The sequence below is a fragment of the Humulus lupulus genome, chromosome 1 (assembly GCF_963169125.1).
Source record: "Humulus lupulus chromosome 1, drHumLupu1.1, whole genome shotgun sequence".
In the NCBI taxonomy this organism is placed as follows: Eukaryota; Viridiplantae; Streptophyta; class Magnoliopsida; order Rosales; family Cannabaceae; genus Humulus; species Humulus lupulus.
The window spans coordinates 194,435,357-194,443,018 of record NC_084793.1 but is presented as its reverse complement, the minus strand read 5'-3'; positions in this window follow the sequence as shown (position 1 = coordinate 194,443,018).

Here is a 7,662-nt window from a genome sequence, read left to right as displayed (position 1 = left end):
CTTGGGAGTGTTGGCTAGAACGTGGTCTCGTGAGACCTATAGGCCCAAGCCCGATAGCATGACTAAGTGGCCATTAGCCACGTATTTCAACTAGGGATTGGAGATTTTTTCCTTGGTAGACTTTTGGCATGCACACACACATAATTTACAATTATGCCCTCAATGAGCCAAAATTACAGATATGCCCTTATTAATGAAAACGAGCCCACATGCATATTTAATTTACCTAAACATGCATTTATAATCATATAATCATTTAATCCAAGTAATCACATACTGATACACATATATCACAATTAACCACGTAATAACATAAAGAGATCAAGCCCTCCTGGCACGCTAATTAGGGTACTAAGCCTAATTAGTAAATTTGTGGCATTACACTTTATTTGGGATTCGATGAGTTCAACCTCAAAGAACACATTTGTAACGACCCAAATTTCCTAATAAGGTTTAGGACCTTGATTAGGAGGCCGGGAGGGCCATAATTGATTTAGTGTGCTATTATATGGTTATATGCATGATTATGTGGGTCATATTATTATATGATGATAAAGGCATGAAGGGGTTATATACTCTGTAGTGAGGGTATTTTGGTAATTTGGCTCATTGAGAGCGTAATTGTGTACTTGTGTGTATATTGGAAGGCTAATGTTGAGACCACATAATTATGTGGGTATGTCTGCAGCTTGTGGCTCAAGGCGACTCTAACAAACGGTTTAGCGGGAAAGTCACAGCGGGGAATTATACCCGGCTCGGTGTGAGCCTGGGGATGTAACTGGGAATTTGGAGAATATATATATTGGAGATGATTTGATATTGAGAAATATAATTGGTGACCAATTAGATGATGGGAATTAAGTGGTAAATATTTAGGACACTTGAGGCGTTAGTGGAAATTGGGAGCAATGACTAAAATGCCCTTAGGATATTTAAAAGCTTGGTTTAATTGGGAGGGCAATATGGTCATTTGAATATAAGGGATAAGTATATCTATCTTTATGTTTTAGTGGAAGTTGTAGATTAATTCAGAAGCTTAAGGAAAAGAAAAGAAGAAGGAAAGAAAGAAAAACACGACACTTAGTGTTATCTCTCTCTCTCATTCAGCTGGGTCATCTCTTCACCATTCTTTGTGGGTTTTGGAGCTAGAATTCCAGAGTAAGCTCAAGATGGAGCTTAGGGCTAAGGACCTTGGTGAAGCTTGAAGAACTAGTAGGGTTTAGCCAGTCAATTGAGGTAATTTTTAAGGTTTCCTTATGTGTTTTTCTGGGTTTTAAATATGATGGTTTCTAAGGTTGAGTTTTGGTTGGAATAAGGGGATATGAACCTGAGGATTTGAAGGGCTTGAGGCTGGTTTGATGCTAGGGACAACTTAGGGTCGAAATCCTTCATAAAAGGTAACAAGTTCTGGCTTTGATGTTCTAGGAATCTGAGTTTCTGGTTGAATCTTTCAGTTCTTGGGTTCAATGTTTGTTTTTCTAGTTTGATGATGCATGTGGTTAGGTCTTGTGTTATTGAGTTGTATGGGGTGATATATAGGTGATGGTAGACTCAATTTAGTGTGTAATTGATGGTTGGAAGGGTTCCAAGGGTTTTGGTTCGAGGAAAGTCGAAGAGGCAAAACAGGGTGCTGCTGGTCTGTGACTAGCGCTGTAGCGCTAGCCTTTGGGTGCTACAGCGCTAGGCTAGGGATTTTTGGGCATTTTGGTTCTGCCTGTAGCGCTATAGCGCCCTCCTTATAGCGTTGTAGCGCTACCCTGTCTCCAGGAAGGGGTTTTTGAGTTTTTCTTTAGGGTTTTTGCCCAGAGGCTCGAGGTTTGATACCACCACCCCATTTGGTGGAATTAGGGCTTCCCGGGGCTCGGGATTGGTCCCGAGGCTAGGTTTTGGATTTGAAGTTTGGTGGTGATTCTGATCTATGGCTGTGACTAGGTACGTGCTAAGGTTCAGACGGGATCGAGCTTGAGGATCAATTGAGCGAGCTAGCGGGATCTAAAGGTAAGAAAGATGCACCTGATTATGTGGCTAGGTTGGGACTAAGTGTTCGCTATGTTTGTATGCATTGTTATGTGAATGTGATTAGCCATGTGGACACGATGGGACTAAGAGCTCCCTATATTTATATATCATGTCATGTGATGGTATTATTATGCCATGGGACATGCGATAACCGGCCTAAGGGTGTCGGAATCAATATTTGCGCACAGAGGCGCGGTTCGACCACTGGTGGCTGAGGCAGCTTATTTATCACTAAGCTTGGTTAAGCTGGCCGGAGTCAGTGAGTATTACACTGGGGGCGGCCCAAGTGAGCCGAAGACAATGTGTTAAATAGAGGGTGCGACTAAGGGCACCGACCCTGAATATTATTTGATGGATTTGATAATTTGTTGATTATGAACGTGAATATTGTGTTATAGATAAGATTGGTTGACTGTCTGGATGATAAACTGTTAATCTACTGAGTGTTATCACTGATTGGATAAATGTTTTGAATTGCTGAATTCCTGGTTGTGCATTGTGAAATATTTGATTAATGATGTTGGTTTTGCTGTGACATCATGCTTTCTTGCTGGGCCTCGGCTCACGGGTGCTACGTGGTGCAGGTAAAGGCAAGGATAGGCTGAATCAACCATGAGTTGGAGAGCTCTGGGGGCAAGGTGTACATTGTCAGCTGCTCGGCCGCCACGGTGGAGGGATTGTACAGGAACGGAAACCTAAAATGTATATTTTGCCATTAGAGTGGCTTGAATTATTTGTAACTCTAGAAATTTTCTGTAACTAAGTCATCTAAACCCTGTTTTGAGTGCCCATGTATTAAACTGTCATTTTCAATAAAATAGCCTGTTTGTGACCAAAATCTTTTATTCCTAATCCGTTGATGACGTTGAATTCACATTTTGTTTAAATGACTTGATTAGCAAGTCTTGCACTATTTCAAACACACAGTGTAACGGTCTTGGTTATCCAGGACATTACAGCATTAGGGTCAACTACGATCTCCCTATCCACCACAGACCCAAAGTGGGCAATAGGGGTCTCAGGCCCGCTCTGCTTGCCCTTACTCTTGTTTTGATAAGAGGAGCTCGCGATCGTTTTCTTCTGATGGGCCATAATCTAGCTTGCCTGATGATCAAAGTGGCATGTTAGTGGTGACCTAATACAAATCGTTTCTATGGAGACAAAGGTAAGGAAACCTAAGACAAAACCTAAGGGTTTGAATTCAATCTAAAAAATATACCTTAGCGAAGTCATCTCCTAGCAACAACGTGTGTCTCCACGCGCATTTAGTAGCCATGCGTTGTGAATTTAGGAAATCCCCTGATACTTTGGGATTCATGTGTTAGACCCAATACCTTTTTAAAGGCAGTTTAATGCAAAACCCCTCGAGGAATCGTAGCCCTGAATTGGTCCTAAAAACACACAAAATTCTATGTATAAACAGGCAACCCTCTTTCAAAACCTAGAAAATTACTCATTTTTTAAGACTAATATTTCTAACCAAACCTAGTATCATGTTTTTGGGTCTATCACAAATCCCTATAAAACTTGAACGTACCAGAAGTAAGAAACTATGTTGAAAATTTTGAAAAACATACTGAAAAGCAAGAAGGAGAAATTTAAACCATATATAGGAATACTTAAAGTTTGTATGGTTGATTGAGGAAATTGTGATAGCACCGACAAAAGCTCTCTAAGATGCTTATGGAGAATGGGAGGAAGCCAAAGGTCTTTGAAAGTTCTCTTAGAAGAAATGAGAAATTTTTTGAATGTGAAGGTGGTGAAGTTCAGGTCTATTTCTCCTTTTGATACGTAAAATTATGGAACCAATATGGGCCACTTGATTAGGTCAGTTTGAGATCCAAAGGCCAAGATTAAATGACCCCTGCAGTGGCATAAAGTTGACAAGACAGTTGTCACAGTACTCAAAACCTGAATAGGTACCTATTACACACAGACATGTGTTTAACACTCGAGTAGTGGGTGAGCACAATTTGACATAACAAAAGCCTAAAAGCCCCTACTGTGCATGTTAGAGGTGACGTCATGCATGAGCAGGAACTTGGGAGGGCAAATATTTTACCCCAAAATAAACACGAACTGAATCACCTAGTTCAAGGTACAACTGACAGATAAGAGCATGGAGAAAGTGAACAGGGAGAACATCTAGCTAACTCTGGCATGAGCAGTTCGAGTCAAACATGCCAGTACGACAACCAGATAATCTCTAGGTCACCTATTGCGCCAATAACCTAGTTCGAGATGCGCGATGACAAGATTGACTTTTAGGTACTCAGAACTTGGCCCATGTCAAGTTTCGTTAGCTCTTCGACATCCAGCTCGAGGGAAGTGTTCAGCTCACGGAAGCATGATCATGACACACAGTGAAGGATCCCAAAAGACTCAGAGAATCATTATATGCTAATTAATGCACATATTGTATTAATATTTATTACCAAACATAAAGGATGTTAAGTCCATAGGAAATCATATCCCCATCTAAATGGGATATTATTCTGATTGATTATATACCATATTTATGCACGTGGTTACCAAAAGATGTCGAGGAAAACCCACTATAAATATCAAGGGAATGGATAGGAAAAGGGACTGCATTTTTTATATACTGAAACTCTGTTTAAATTGTAAGAAACTATTTCATCCAGAGCATAAAAGAGAATAATAATATTGTCTCGTGGACTATGTGGATTTTAACCACTGAACCACGTTAAAGTGCGAGTGTTGGAGGCATTATTCATTTGATTAATTACGGCTTAGTAAGAGGGCACTATATCTCTATTGTCGGATTTCTTAGTCCACTGTTGGCAAAATATTGCGTCAACATGCATGATTCATGAAAACTGTGTGGCATTTCATGAATGGCATGTAATTGACTAATGCATGATCAGGTTATCAATCAAACAATAATTAACATTTATTTTAAAAAATAAATAATTAAATAAACATTAAATGATGAACCGAGTACTATTTGGTATTTCTAAATTTACAACCCTTTAAAAAAATAGAAATAAAATTATAAAATGGCCTTTATTTGCTTGCAAGACTCCAAGAATGCTTCTCTTCTCATATAGTCTCATCTTTATAATTCTTAGGAATTTATTAGGCCCAAATAATTAATTAGAATCTAATTTTCTAATTTATTTAATTAATTAAAACTAACTTTGATTAAATAACCATTTTGGTCATTTTGCTCACTGTCTTTGGAGAGAGCCTATGAAGAATAACCGCGCAAAAAGAGATCTAGCAAAGTTGTGTCATTACCATAACGACATTGGCCACAATAAGGACGATTTCCACAAGATGAAGGAAGAGATCAACATTCATTCGGATCAATCCATTAGCAGAATACGTCCAAGATTAGGTAGCTCCTAACCAGCAGATCTTGTCAAATTTGTGACCAACTCTGAGAAATCAAGCGAACCCTCCAGTAGCTCTTCAAGCTCCAGAAAATCTACTCATCCCTTCCTCCTGACAAAGGAAGGGATGTAGCCACAATCACAGGCAGACCTCATTTAGCTGGTATGAGTAATGGGGCCCAGAAAAGGTACATCCGATAGCTAAAGACCCATGACCATGCTGGTGTGGTATTCCCTCCTGAGCAACGTTTATCAATGCAACAGAAAATGGACAAACAACCCATCATTTTTGCAGAGGATGACACCAGCCATGTCCAATTTCGGCACAGTGATTCGACGGTCATAATTATTCATCTTGCTAAGAGGAGAGTTCAGAGAATCTTCATTTACAACAGGAGCTCTGTGAACGTGTTATTCAAGTCCACCCTAGATAAGATGGGACTATCAGTAGCAGATTTAAATGCCTCCTCCACAACTCTATATGGGTTCTCAAGAGAAGGGTTTGCAGCCATTGAGACAATCGACTTCGTGGTAACCATTGGTGATTAAACTCATGCTGTGGTGAAGATGCTTCCGTTCATTGTCATATATTTCCCAACTTCCTACAACGCCATTCTAGGGCGACAACCTTTGATAGTGTTCAAGGAAATAACTTATGTTCATCATTTTGCAATGAAATTCCCTTCTCCTAAAGTGGTATGTACGGTAAGAAGGAATAAGCTTGCTGGCAGAGAATTGTATAGAATTTCTATGAAGGGAAAATCATAACCTGAGCAGCAGGCCATGGTCATAATTAAGGAAGTCGATGAGCCTCAGGCAATGGTAGACGTTGAGGACACAGAAGAACCTTGAGTGGTGGAAGTTGAGGTTGCTCATCAAGATGAAATTGACTCATGAATAAGTTAAGATCGATTTGGGCTCGGTGCTTTGGAAGAGTTGGAAGAGGTAATTCTCGATGAGGAAGCAACCTCAAAAGTTTTAAAGATTGGGAAAAACCTCAGTACCAAAAGGAAAAAGAATCTAATCTGGTTTTTGAGGAACAACCTCGGTGTCTTCACTTGGTCACATGGCGATGTAGTGGGAGTTAGTCCTAGCATCATCATGCATATGCTAAATTTGCATAGGAATATACCCGCCAAACAACAAAAAAGAAGATTGTTGGGAAAAGAAAGAGGAAGAAGTAGCTCACCTCTTAAAGTGTGGATTCATCAGGGAGGCAAAATATTCGACCTGGACAGCTAACCCCGTCTTGGTTCCAAAACTTAACAAAAAATGGAGGACCTAAATGGACTGCTTTGATCTCAACAAGCCATGCCCAAAGCATTGCTTTCCTTTGCCAAGAATTGATTAGCTTGTAGATGCTACGGCTAGTCACGAGCTAATGTCTTTCACGGATGCGTATTCTTGATATAACAAGACTACGATGAACCCTGCAGACTAAGAGCATACTTGTTTTATGACTGAGCATAATGTATTTCATTAAAACGTCATGCCATTCAGGATGAAGGATGTTGGAGCTACTTACCAAAGGCTGTTAAACAAGATGTTCATTATCCAGATCGAGAAAAATATGGAAGTGTACAATGATGACATGCTCATCAAGTCTAATACTGCCAACAACCATTTAACGGACCTAAAGGAATGCTTTTCTGTACTAAGAAGGTAAAACATGAAGTTAAATCCCTAGAAGTGTACCTTTAGGGTTTCATCAGGAAAGCTCCTAGGCCTCATCATTAATTTGAGCATGGATTGATGCTAATCCATAGAAAAAAAGATCATTTTTTTATATGCCATTGCCTAGGTTGGGAAAAGAGGTCCAGATTCTAACTAGAAGAATTTCCGCCCTCAACCGATTTGTGTCAAAATAAACCGACAAATGTCTCCCCTTTTATAATATGCTAAGGGGAAATACACAGTTTTAGTGGACTGACAAATTCGAACAGACATTTCAAGATCTAAAAACACACCTAGTTGAGTCGCACATCCTATCAAAGCCCATTAGTGGAGAGGCTTTATATCTTTATCAAGTGGTAACCGAGAACGTGGTCAGTGCTGTTATAGTTCAAGAGGAATTTCGAACTAAGAAGCCAGTATATTATATCAGAAAGAGCCATCTAGGAGTTGAGTCCCAATTTCTTCTGATTGAGAAACTCACATTCTATTTAGTCTTACCGTTGAGGAAGCTTAGACAATACATCCAGTCCCATGTAATACACAACCTGAAGCATCGAAACATTTACTAAAGTGCGCAATCAAACTTAGCCAGTTTGAGATTTTGTACAAACCA